The 12,500-nt window shown below is 48.9% G+C and overlaps 1 protein-coding gene across 2 annotated transcripts in view; it reads left to right on the top strand.

The window, feature by feature from the left end:
* The window catches only part of ndst2a (N-deacetylase/N-sulfotransferase (heparan glucosaminyl) 2a), a 226,451-nt gene that overhangs the window by 32,728 nt on the left and 181,223 nt on the right, over positions 1–12,500 (top strand). The window contains exon 2 of one of the 2 annotated variants that reach the window (XM_063191917.1): positions 2,554–2,619. The exons of the other annotated variant lie outside the window; for it this stretch is intronic. The gene's annotated coding sequence lies outside the window, so the exon portion shown is untranslated. The remainder of the gene's footprint in view (positions 1–2,553; positions 2,620–12,500) is intronic. 2 annotated transcript variants of the gene reach the window in all.

Below are 12,500 nucleotides of genomic sequence, written 5' to 3'. Positions count from 1 at the left end.
TAAAGATTGAACGCATTAAAAGTACAATCTACCTTGTTTCAGGAATTGGCTTATCTGTAGTTAAGCCTTGTAATAATATGAGAACACGTATGATTTCCCCCCTGTACTGTGTCTGCAATGCCTAGTTTAACAATGCTATGCTAAATACCGCTATACTGTCTATTGTACCAAATAAAACATCATCAAATGTACTTATGAAGCACTTTAAAAATGAATGTGAAATTCACCAGAGTACCAAATGGCTATTTAATTCTGTCCAATGATCATTTGCTGCTACCTCTACCAGCCATTTTGGATAGTGCTGAAATAAGTTGGTGGACTTTTCCTTTAAATTTTACATTGACAATGATTATTCACGGACACTCAGTACATATGTAGGTACTAGAGCAGCTGTGCTGGATCAGACGTATGACACAGATGCCAATTTCTAATTTCACTAAAAGGAAAGGGTGGTGCTCGCCTTGGGAACCGAATTGACTAGAACAGGCCTTGACTGAATATGTAGCTGAAGGCCACCTACAGATACAGTCTATGTGGTTAGAAATAGGGGTGTTTTAGAGTAGGATCAATTACCACACAGTGCTGTTCACTGAAATCTAGCAGGAAAATGTCATATCACTCAAGATCTGTCCCTTTGTCCTTTCTCATTTTCCCCTCAAATCCACCATTCACCTACGAGTCCACCAAGTGTACGTGCCTGCACAAGAATAATAACACCTCAGTCTGGGTTTCCAGGAGCCTGCTGATTGTAACAGTGGCAGTAGTTCTGTGTTATAGACGGGCTTATCTAGCCAGACTATGGCCATGGGTGGAGACAGTTGTACAACAGTGTTTTAAAGCAGTCTTGGCCCCAGGGGATACTGCAGTGGACGGAATCACATGTGGGAACTTGCCCTGTCCCCTGGGTAATATTTGGTGCCATAAAAGCTTTGTGCGTTTGCGCGTGAGTTTGTGCGTGCGTGCGTGCGTGCGTGCGTGCGTGCGTGCCAAATCAAAGCAACATGCGGCAATCCAGACAACATATAGCCTAGTTTTGTATCCAGCAGTTGGTTAAATCACCAACAAAATGGCCATCTTTTTCAGCATGGAAGCCACCGAACTGAAACCAAAGCATGGCTTTGTTTTCTTGGGGGATTTAAATAAAGCTTTTGAAGTACATTCAGTGGGCAGGTCATTTGCATTGAACGCTGCAATAGCAAGTGTAGAGGCATGCAGTTACATCCAGTACAGAGGGATATCGGCGCTGTTGGCTCTTGGCAACACTAGCATGCATGCCTAGACTTCTTCTAAAGCGGGGGATGTAAGCACTTCTATCGGCCAGACACAGACATACTTGCTGAAGGCCAGAGCTCGCGCACAACACTCACACTCTCTAACACACTCTCTAACACACACTCAAACACACACTCAAACACACACGCACACACGCACACACACACACACACACGGGAGAGAGCCAGGTTTTCTGAAGCCCAGTGTGTGGGCGTAGGAGAGGCGTGGAGTGGCATTTGCGGGCGCAGTGGAAAGCGGTCCAGGGAACGGAGCGTGTTCAATCTGAAAATTCAATTTCTCATCAGGCTGCCGCACAGCTTGAGATCTAAGCGCAGAGATGCCGCTAATTGTCTCTCACTACGCCCCCTTCCCTTCTCTTCCCTGCCAGCGAGACCAAGCCAACTCAGAAAAATGCAGTCACCAGTCCCCCCCTTTCCTGTCTCGCCCTCAATCCCTTCTCACCCTCCCTTCTTAATTTTAGGGGTTTTTTTTCACCCCCCCTCCTGTCCCCGTCCCTCTCAACTCAATTCAAGAAGCTCTTCATCTCTCTCTCTCCGTCTCTTTCTCTCTCTCCGTCTCTCTCTCTCTCTCTTTTCTATCTCAATTTTAGTATGCTCTCTCTCTCTCTCTCTCTCTCTCTCTCCATCCTTCCCTTCTTAATTTTAGTGTCTTTTCATCCCCTTCGTCTATTAATTTTTGTATGTTTTTTTTCCTCATCATTTCACTGATTTTTTTTTTCCTGTTTTGCTTTGTCCTGTCTTTTTTCAATTTTTCTCACCCCCTACTCTTGTCCCCCCCCTCCCTGCCTCTGGCCCTCTTTTGTCGCGCCATCTATTGCCTTCCAAGAATAGCCTTTCATGCCAAAGACATATCTGATTCTCGGCGTGGCATAAATTGGATATTTTATTGGACATTTTCATGCTTCTCTCGTCTCTGCGCGAGACCAAAGGCGTGTTGGTGGGGATGCAGTGGTGGCGTGGGGCGGCTTGAAGAATAGGCTTGTCTTATCCCAGGAGGAGGAGGAGAGGTGGAATTGGACGCCACAGGTGGTCACAGGGCCTCGCCTCGGAGTTTAATACATGCAGAGAGGAGGGATCGCTTTGAACACAACAGTTTGTCTCTGTCGCTCTCTCTCTCTCTTTTCTTCTCTCTCTCTTGTCTTCTCTCTCTCTCTCTCTCTCTCTCTCTCTTTCTCTCCTTCTCTCTTTCTCTCATCCCCAGTACTGCTCCCCACTGGTTGCTCTGAGGTTGCTGTCTCTCTCTCTCTCTCTGTCTCTGTAGGTAGAGAATGTGGGCGTCAGAGGTGACCTTCAGTCAGTGCTGACTACTCTTCATGGCTGGATGTTGGTGTGTATCTCTTCTTCTTTTCAATGTTGACCTCGGTGTATGTGTGTGCGCGTGTGTGCCTGCGTGTGTGTGTGCGAGTGCTCACACCATTGTGCTGGAGCGGTGTATTGTGTGTCGTGTGGAGTGTGAGTGAACGGTCAGCACACAGGCTCCACTGGACTCTGAAGGGCGATCTAGGCTAGATAGTCAGCTCTGGAGCTACCTGCTCTTCTCTCCTCTCTCCTCTTTTCCTCTACCGACCCTCCTATCTTCTCCTCTTCTCTCCTCTTAACCTCTCCTGTCTTTTCCTCCCCTCACCCCTCACCCTTCCCTCTTCTCCTCTCTCTCTAGTTTTGTCTCTGTCTGCCTGTCTATCTGTTTTCTGTCTGTGTCTCTCTCCCACATACAGACTTGTTCTCTCTCTCTTTCTGTGTCTCTCTGTCTCTCTCTCTCTCTCTCTCTCTCTCTCTCTCTCTCTCTCTGTCTCTCTCTCTCTCTGTCTCTCTGTCTCTCTGTCTCTCTCAGCTGTTCCTGATGGACATACTCCAGCTCTGAGGTCACTTGGCTGCAACCCTCATTCCTTACCGTCATGCTCACACCACACAAACATTGAACTTTCTCTCCTCACAGCCTAGCACGTGGCGTCTCCTATCTCTCTGGGCGTTGTGGTTTTTGTGGGTTCCTATGAGAAGACCGTGTGTGTGTGTGCGTGCGTGCGTGCGTGCGTGCGTGCGTGCGTGCGTGCGTGCGCGCGCGCGTGCGTGTAATGGGGGAGTTGCTTGTTTTGTAACCTGCTGCCCTGCCACTGACCCCACCATCTCCATGGTAACGGGCCCCAAATGTGCACCGAGCCCGGAGTGCACAAAGACTCCAGCACTGGAGGGAGAGGAGAGAGACTCCGGGTGTGAGTGAGTGAGAGGGGGCTGCACATTCCTCTGTCTGCATGTCTACACACGCAGCGTTGCGTTTCATAATGCACACTAACCCGCCATTGAAGAGGTGCTCTCTAAGACACACACACACACACACACACACACACACACACACACACACACACACACACACACACACACACACACACACACACACACGCGCACGCGCACGCACACACACACGCACTACAGGAGAAATACACACACGCACTACAGAAGAAAAATGCACACAGGCACTACAGGAGAAAAATGCACACACGCACAAATGTGCATACACTCACTCGCACTAAGAGACAGATGATCTCAGTAAGTGACTGGGTCAAGCATGCTTTAGAGTTTTGCGCGTGTGTCTGTGTGTGTGTTGAGCCAGGTTTGACTGCCGTGTCCCAGAGCAGAGGTTGCAGGTCATCCCTGGACTGAGCTGTGCCACCACGCACGCACACACACGCACACACACACACACACACACACACACACACACACACACACACACACACACACACACACACACACACTGTGTTGCAGTGCAGTGTTCTGGAAAGCTGTCATATCCATGTCGTCACACATGTCTGGCCTTGAACATGTTGGTCTTACCACTGGCCACCACCACCACCGACAGTCCTGCTCTGCACAGAGGCACATGTACTGCGCGTACACACGCGCACACAGAGGCATACACATGGATACAGCAACACGCACACACGCCCCTCCCCTGGGCCCTGACCTCAGGTGGCTTAGCCAGGAAGAGGGTGAGCTGCTATATCACACACACACACACACACACACACACACACACACACACACTACAACATAACACATCTTCACCCAGCATTAATGTCCAGCAGCTATCATACACACGCTTCCCACCTCACCAGAAACGTGTGTGTGTGTGTGTGTGTGTGTTGTGTGTGCGCGTGTGTAGGGTTGGATTGACATCAAACCGATGATTTGTGCAGTGTTTCCATGGTGACGGCATCCCTGCTCCCTGCGGCCTCCAGCCAGATGTGCACCTTGGAGCGCCTCTGCTCACAAAGGGTGTCTGTGACTCGTGTGTGTGTGTGTGTGTGTGTGTGTGTATGTGACTGTGTGTGTGTGTGTGTGACTGTGTGTGTGTGTGTGTGACTGTGTGTGACTGTGTGTGTGTGTGTGTAGGTGACCGTGACTGTGTGTACTCAGAATAGATTTACATTCTGCGCCTACGCATGTGCCTTCCGTCAGAAGGGGGTGTGTGTGCACACGACGTGTGCATGCATGCTCAGAAGGGTTTCACGTTTTCTTCACTGTTGTGTAAAAGTAGAAACTTTTTTGCTTTGGTTTCACGCTGTTATGCGCAACATTCTAGAATGCAATGAGCCCACTGAAGTCTGGCGGTGGCTCGGCGTCGGCTCGAGGGATGAAGATAATCTTCAGTTTTCACACTTTTTAAAAAAAACAAATTTACGTCATTTTTTTATGGAGGTGGTCATGGAAATTCTGGAAAGTCATGGAAAATCATGGATTTTTTTAATCTAAATTAGAGTGGGAACCCTGGTCTGCTGTCCCGGGCCCAGGGAGATGGGGGGGGAGGGGGGGTAATTTGTCATTACACACACACACACACACACACACACACACACACACACACACACACACACACACACACACACACACACACTCTAGCGACACACGCATACACACGCACGCACACGCACACACTCTCTCTCTGGCTTGCACACTACCACTCAGACTTGCTGTCACGCACGCATGGACACACACACGCACACACACACACGCTCGCACACACCGAGGCCTGGTTGTGCAGAGGCAGAGAAGTAAGAGGAAAAGGAGGATGGAATGTAAGCAGGCAGCGAGACAGCAAGCCAGTCTGACTCACGCTTCCCCATGGCAGCAACAACACAACCACTACTCGGAGAGAAGGAGAGCGAGAGAGGGAGGGAGAGGAGAGGAGAGGAGAGGAAAGTGAGACTGAAAGGGGAGAGGAGAGAAAGGCGAGATGGAAAGGGAAGAGGAGAGATGAAGAGGTCAGTGGTGGCTTGGATTTAAGCATAGGAATGCTGGTAGATGGCAGACACGGTGGTGCAGCCATCCACACTAGAATTTGGGTGCAGAATCGTCTGTGATGCCGTGTGTGCATGGTTGAGGATGTGTTGAATTTCATTCCCAAGTTCTGGTGGATGTTTCTGCGGTAGCAGGCAGCCTGAGAGGGCTCCTCGTTTTTGTGCTCAGTGAGCAAGAGCTGAAGGCGTGAGCCGACGTGCAGGTGGACCCACGCTAGAAGAAATAAACATCATCTCAGCTCCTCTGCACACAACAGCTGCAGGAGTGGAAGAGGTAGTGCGTGCGTGCGTGTGTGTGTGTGTGTGTGTGTGTGTGTGTGTGTGTGTGTGTGTGTGTTAGTGAGTGAACGCATACAGGTCTGCTTTTTCCTTCTCTGTGTTTGCATGCGTTTGTCTCTGTTAGTCTGGTGTGTGTGTATCCTGCTACCTCGCTCTGCTTCATGCACTCCAGAGGGGGACTCTCAGCCTCCACTACCACCATGGACTACGCACGCAGGCACGCACGCACACACACACACACACAAACACTCTCTCAAACTCTCGCCAAGGATTCCTCCAGACTGCCTCTGCCTCTTCAACTAAAGGGTCTGAGCCAACCAGACTCCCCTCCATTCTCTTTCCTCTCCTCCATCTCTCTCTCCCTCCCACCTCCCGTCACTCACTTTTGCTTTCAGACACTTTTCCTCCTGCTCTCTCTCTCTCTCCGTCCATCTTTCCTTTACTCCCTTCTTCTTTCTCTCCTTTTCCCTCTCCTCTTTTTCCCTCTCTCCTCTTCTGCTCTCTGCCTGTACACGCTTGTGCCACATGCCTCACCGCTGCAGGCTTGTGCTCTCTCTCCCATCCGTGGGGACTCGTCTCCTCTTCCCTACCCCTCCAAAAACTCCACTTTACTCTCTTCTCTCCTCTCCTCTCACCATATTCCCCTCCTCTCCTCTTCTCGCTCTTCCTCTCCTCTCCTCTCCTCTCCTCTCCTCTCCTCTTTGTTCTTCTGATTTGCACACCTCCCTGGAGCTCCGGTGACTTTTTGGGCTGTGTGTCTGTGCGTGTGTGTGTCTGTGCGTGCGTGCGTGTGTCTGTCTGTGCGTGCGTGCGTGAGTGTCCACAGTAATCTTATCTCCAGACCCACTGCTTTATCTGCTGTGGTCAGGAGTCCTCCTCTGCTCTCTGAAGACTCACTGAGGGGGACTGGGCTCAGGACACACACACACACACACGAACACACGAACACACACACACACACACACACACACACACACACACACACGAACACACGAACACACACACACGAACACACGAACGCGAACGACCTCTCTCCAGTTCCTCCAAACTTCTCTCAGCACCTCCAGCCTTATTTCAGCCGCTCCACTTCAACTTTCTGCTCCAGCTGTCCTCATGCAGATCTCCCCTAGCTGTCCTCCAATGTCCTGAAACACCCCTACACACACACACACACACACACACACACACACACACACACACACACACACACACACACACACACACACACACACACACACACACACACACACACACACACACACACACACTTCTACGCAGACACACACACTTATACGCAGACACACACACACACACACACACACACACACACACACACACACTCTCTCGATCCTCCCATGTGTGTCATGTGGCGAGACTGGAAGGAAGTGAGGGTGTTAGTTGTGCTCAAGAGAGAGTGGAGTGGGTGGATGAAGTGAGTCGGGCAAAGGAAAGGGAAGTGGTAGAGAGAGAGAGAGAGAGAATGAAAGAGGGAAAGAAGGGGTAGGGCGGAAAGAGATGGAGGAAGTGAAGGCAATAAAAGAGAACGGCAGAAAGATGGAGAGAGTGCCACTTCCTTTCACCTGGCTCACTCATCCACTCACAGTTTTCCCCTCAGAGACCCTCAAGGAGGAAAAGGAGAAGGGGAGAGAGTGTGAGGGATGGAGTGATGCAGAGAAGAGGAGAGGTGGCGCAAATAAGTGAGGGGGATGGTGAGAGAGGGGGGGAGGAGATAGAGGAGAAGTAGAAGAGAGGTGGACAGTGAGTGAGGGACAGAGCAATCCAGAGAGGACGGGTGGCGCATATAAGTGTGGTGGACGGAGAGATGGAGAGTGAGCGGAAGAGAGAAAAGGGAAAAGAGGCATGGACGGAGAACGAGTGAGTGAGAGAGGCTGCAAAGAGGAGACAAGTGAGGAAGATTGACTGAGAGAGTGACTGAAAGTTAGAAAAGTGGAGAGGAGGTGCGAATGAAAGATGGAGAGGGGGAAAGAGAGAGGAGAGGTGGTATGAAGAAGTGAGAGAGAGACTGAGCGATGGAGAGAAGAGGAGAGAAAAAGGAGAGGTGTGGAGAAGTGGCTGAGTTTCAGCACTCTGGCTTCCCCAGCTGAGAGCAATTCTCATCCCAGCAGGTGAGGGTAAAGATAGACGCATCAGCAGCGCAATATTAACTTCCAGCACAGCGTGACCACGCAGGTTGGGGTGTGTGTGTGTGTGTGCGCGCGTGTGTGCGTGCGTGTGTGCGTGCGTGTGTGCGTGCGTGTGTGCGTGCGTGTGTGCGTGCGTGTGTGCGTGCGTGTGTGCGTGCGTGTGTGTGCGCGTGTGCTTGCGTGTGTGTGCGCGCGCGCGTGTGTGTGCGCGTGTTTGTGTGCGCGTGTGTGTGTGTGTGTGTGTGTGCGCTTCTGTTTTCTTTTTTCTAAAAATCATGCTCTTACACACTTTTACTGGATGGCAAAAGTGCTCACTCACTCACACACACACGCACACACACAGAGCGCCACATTTAAGCGATTCCTCCCCCTTTTCACCCTCGGTTGCTTGCAGCATTTGTATGCAGACTTTAGCGAGCAGCTAATAATTCATGACTCATTGCTCCTTCATCGCTTAATTATTAAACGTGAGCCATCTGTAAGAAGCCTCTGATCATGCTCCCCCTCCTCCTCTCCTCTCCTCTCCTCTCCTCCGCTCTGCAGAGGATTTTTACACACACGCACACACGCACACAGGCACGCACAGGCACACACTTACAGGCGCACACAGAGGCACACCCACACACACACACAGTCAAACTGAAACTGACAAGCTTACGCGGCACACACTTAGAGGCTTGCTCAAACTCTCTCACATGCACTCGTCCACTAACCACACACACACACACACACACACACACCAGCTCACACTAAACCCACCCCAGCACAGAGCAGCTATGGTGGAGCATTGCGGAAGGGAGGAGCGGAGGCGACACTCCCCTTAAACGGTTCCCATCAGCATTTAAGCGCATTAAGTCTGATGCGAATAACCAGTCCGCCCTCCGCCCTGCCACAAATCAAATTTCTACGTGGATCAAGACAGCTGACGGGCATTAAGAACTAGGGGTCGACCGATACAGGTTTTTTAATGGCCGATGCAATACCGATTTTTTTTTTTCATCACCCTTGGCCGATACCCGATTTCCGATACCCGATATTTGGGGCTGATATGGGTAAAAAAAAGGGTTAAAAAATGACAAATTTTCCAGGTCTCAAGTGAAAATGAACATTCCTTTAGCATTATCAAATTGAGGTAGAACTTGTAACATTTAAACACCCACTCTAACAATCAAGTAATGTCTAAGAATCAAGTAATAAAAAAATGAAGTGTCTTGGTGCTTTAAAAAAAAAAAACCTGAATGACATAAAATAATAAATATTGCGTATCGGCCAAAACCACACACGTATCGGTCGATACCGATACACTTAAAATATGCAAATATCGGCCCGATACCGATATAAATATCGGTCTATCCTTGAAGACGTCCACTTGTGATTGGATATCAGCGTAGAACAGACTGTTGGTGGAACAGGCTAAGCAATGCGACACGATGGAACGTCCGGTCAGTGATGAGTGGCCAAGGCCCAGAGTTCATAAGTGTAGGGCATTCACTTTCCACTTACCCCCTGCAGTGTGCTTGCATGTTCAGTCATGTGTAATAACACACATGGAGTATTGTCGGTCACACTTAACTTACACGTATGACAACAGTGTCGTAACGTGTCATTTACATTATGTCAATGTCATAAACATTTTATGATTGTTGCCATGAAGTGATATTCAGTTATAGTAAAGACAGCCCAAGCAGTGTTTGAACTTTTCGTGACCAAAAAAACGTTAATGACATTGGCATTATGTTTATGATTCATCCACGATGACTGTGTTATGACACTATTTTGACACTATTATGACACCATTGCATCACGACTATGACGCTGGCGTGAAGCAGAGTGTTGCCGTGTCGTCACACTCAATGAATGAAGACATAGAGCATGAATGAGGGGGTACAAAATAGCTGAGGGGGCACACAAGAAAAGAAGGTTGGGGACCGCTGGTGGAGGGGATGCCTGTGATGATGATGATGATGATGATGATGATGATCATGATGGTCCTTATGTATGGAATAGCGGACGACGAGGTGTCCCGATATCAAGGGAAATAATGGACGAGGCGAAGCGTTCTAAACAGCCCGACGGCGCAGCCGAAGGGCTGTTCGCTTCGCCAAGTCCATTTTCCCTTGATATCGGGACACCTCGAAGGCCGCTATTCCGCTTATCACCCGGTTACCAGCATTTAAGTATTAATTTATTAATATGTTGATCTAAGGCTTCGTGAGAAGGTAGATTCACCACTGCGCTTGGTACGTTGCTAATCTAGTGAGACGCGCCTCTATCGGAGACATGTAGGCTAAGGACGCGCACAGAATGTTGGGGTGACTTGACAACCAAATGCGATAGAATTGACGACTGGGTTTTTGACTTGACAACCAGATGCGATAGAATTAGTAACGGGGTCTTGACTAGACAACCAGATGCGATAGAACTAACGACGCGGTCTTGACTAGACAACCAGATGCGATAGAACTAGTAACGGCACTTCGCCAGAAAGTTTAAAAGAAGTAACTTGGACGCCCGCATGACATCATAGGTGTCCTGCTACTGGGGAATAAAGGACACCTGCTCAGCCAATCAGAAGACGTTCCGTCTGCTCACTGGGTGATAAAATAGTTAAAGAGCTGGTTGGGATTAAAGGGCTGCTGGTAGGTAACCAGTTTGGTAATGGTGATGCCCTTGAGCAAAGCACACCCCGCATCGCTCCAGGGATTGTAACCAATAATGTGCACCTAAATAACTAAGTAGCTTTGGATAAACATGTGACCCAACTAGGTGTCATGTATGTAGTGGTGACGCTATTGTGATTCTTTCCTGTTTCCAGCTATAACTTAGTTCATGTCCACCCACCGTCTGTAAGAACTGGAGCAGACGGGGTTCTGTGTGCTGCCGCGTCATGCGTGGTGACCACTTAAGCAGTGGAGTGACCGGACCACACATGGATACGGACTACTTGTGATAGAACTATGCAGTCTGTGTTTGTGTTTCAGAGTGTACGAACATAGTGTGTGTGTGTGTGTGTGTGTGTGTGTGTGTGTGTGTGTGTGTGTGTGTGTGTGTGTGTGTGTGTGTGTGTGTGTGTGTGTGTGTGTGTGTGTGTGTGTGTGTGTGTGTGTGTGTGTGTGTGTGTGGTTACTTGCTTCACATACTATTCCATTGAAAGATTGTTTTGGTTGAGCATGGGGCAGGGCATGCTGTTTGTGTTTGTTGTTCCGGAGCTGTGTGTTTGGCAGGGTGTTCTGTGTGTTTTGGAGGGGAGGGTTGGGGGGTGTGTTTGTGTGTCGAGTTTTTAGAAGGGCTGTGTGTGTGTGTGTGTGTGTGTGTGTGTGTGTGTGTGTGTGTGTGTGTGTGTGTGTGTGTGTGTTGGAGGGGGTTGTTTGATTTACGCTGTGCTGGTGTTCATAGCAGCTGTCCCACACAGACACAGATGAAGGTGGGAGGGAGCTAGATAAATATTTGGCTATGCTGCCTGTGTGTGTACGTGTACGCGTGTCTTTGTGCTGGCGCATCTGTCTGTGTGTCTGTCCCTGGGTTTGTGTGTGTGTACTGTCGGCGTGTATGCGCGCACGTTTGTTTGCCTCCCCCTGTGCGTGCACATTGCCTGTCTGTCCCTGTGTGTTTGTGTGTCCTTGTGTTTGTCTGGGTGTGTGTATGTGCATGTGTACTTGTGTATGTTTGTATGTTGGTCCCCTCCTGTGCATGCACATTGCCTCTTGTTTTTTTTATTATTTTTATGAGCGTACTCAAGAGCTCAACAAATTTAATTACAGGCTCTACCTATTTTTCCCCAGTTTTTACGATAGCTGGTTTGAGAAGGGAGTTGTGCGCGTGCTTGTGGTGTGTGTGTGTGTTTGTGTGTGTGTGTTTGTGTGTGCACATTGCGTTCTCTTTTTTGAAGAGACATGTCAGAGGCCTTTTGTAAAGTGTTTTTTGTGTGTCTGTGTACTGAGCACACACATTCAGGACTGTGTCGCTTGGCTATTTGCAGCATTTGTTTATTCTAAATTGGCCTTTGGGTATTACAATTTGCCCTGTAATAATGAGAGTATATAAACACACAATAAGATGAATATTAATGCTGTGCTGTGCTGTGCTGTCCACCTTCTCATGGTCTTGTTCTGCGTTGAAGCCATCAACTGGAACACAAGCTCAACTATCAAGATAACAAAATGGAAAGATAAGTCTGCTACCAAGAAAAGAAAGTTACTAATTCAACTGATGTCTATTACCACAAGAGTATCATCCATTGGCAAATCTTTTTTATCCATTGGACTTAAATCATCCAACAATTAATGTTTTTTTTTCTCTCTGTTTAAACATTTATCTCAAAAGGTCAATCTCTAGGCCGAACATTGAATCTGATCTGTGCTTCCTCAGTGTGTGTGTTAGTGTGAAATGATGCAGAGTTTATTCATGTGAAAACCCTAAAATAAACACTCTCAAAGCATGTCTCATCCAAACCCCATATGAGCAAAGCCAGGCGTGTGTGTGCGTGTGTG

Source organism: Engraulis encrasicolus, chromosome 24 (genome assembly GCF_034702125.1).
Source record: "Engraulis encrasicolus isolate BLACKSEA-1 chromosome 24, IST_EnEncr_1.0, whole genome shotgun sequence".
Lineage (NCBI taxonomy): Eukaryota > Metazoa > Chordata > Actinopteri > Clupeiformes > Engraulidae > Engraulis > Engraulis encrasicolus.
Note: the sequence above shows the minus strand (reverse complement) of the source record. Positions and strands in the feature narration are given on the sequence as shown.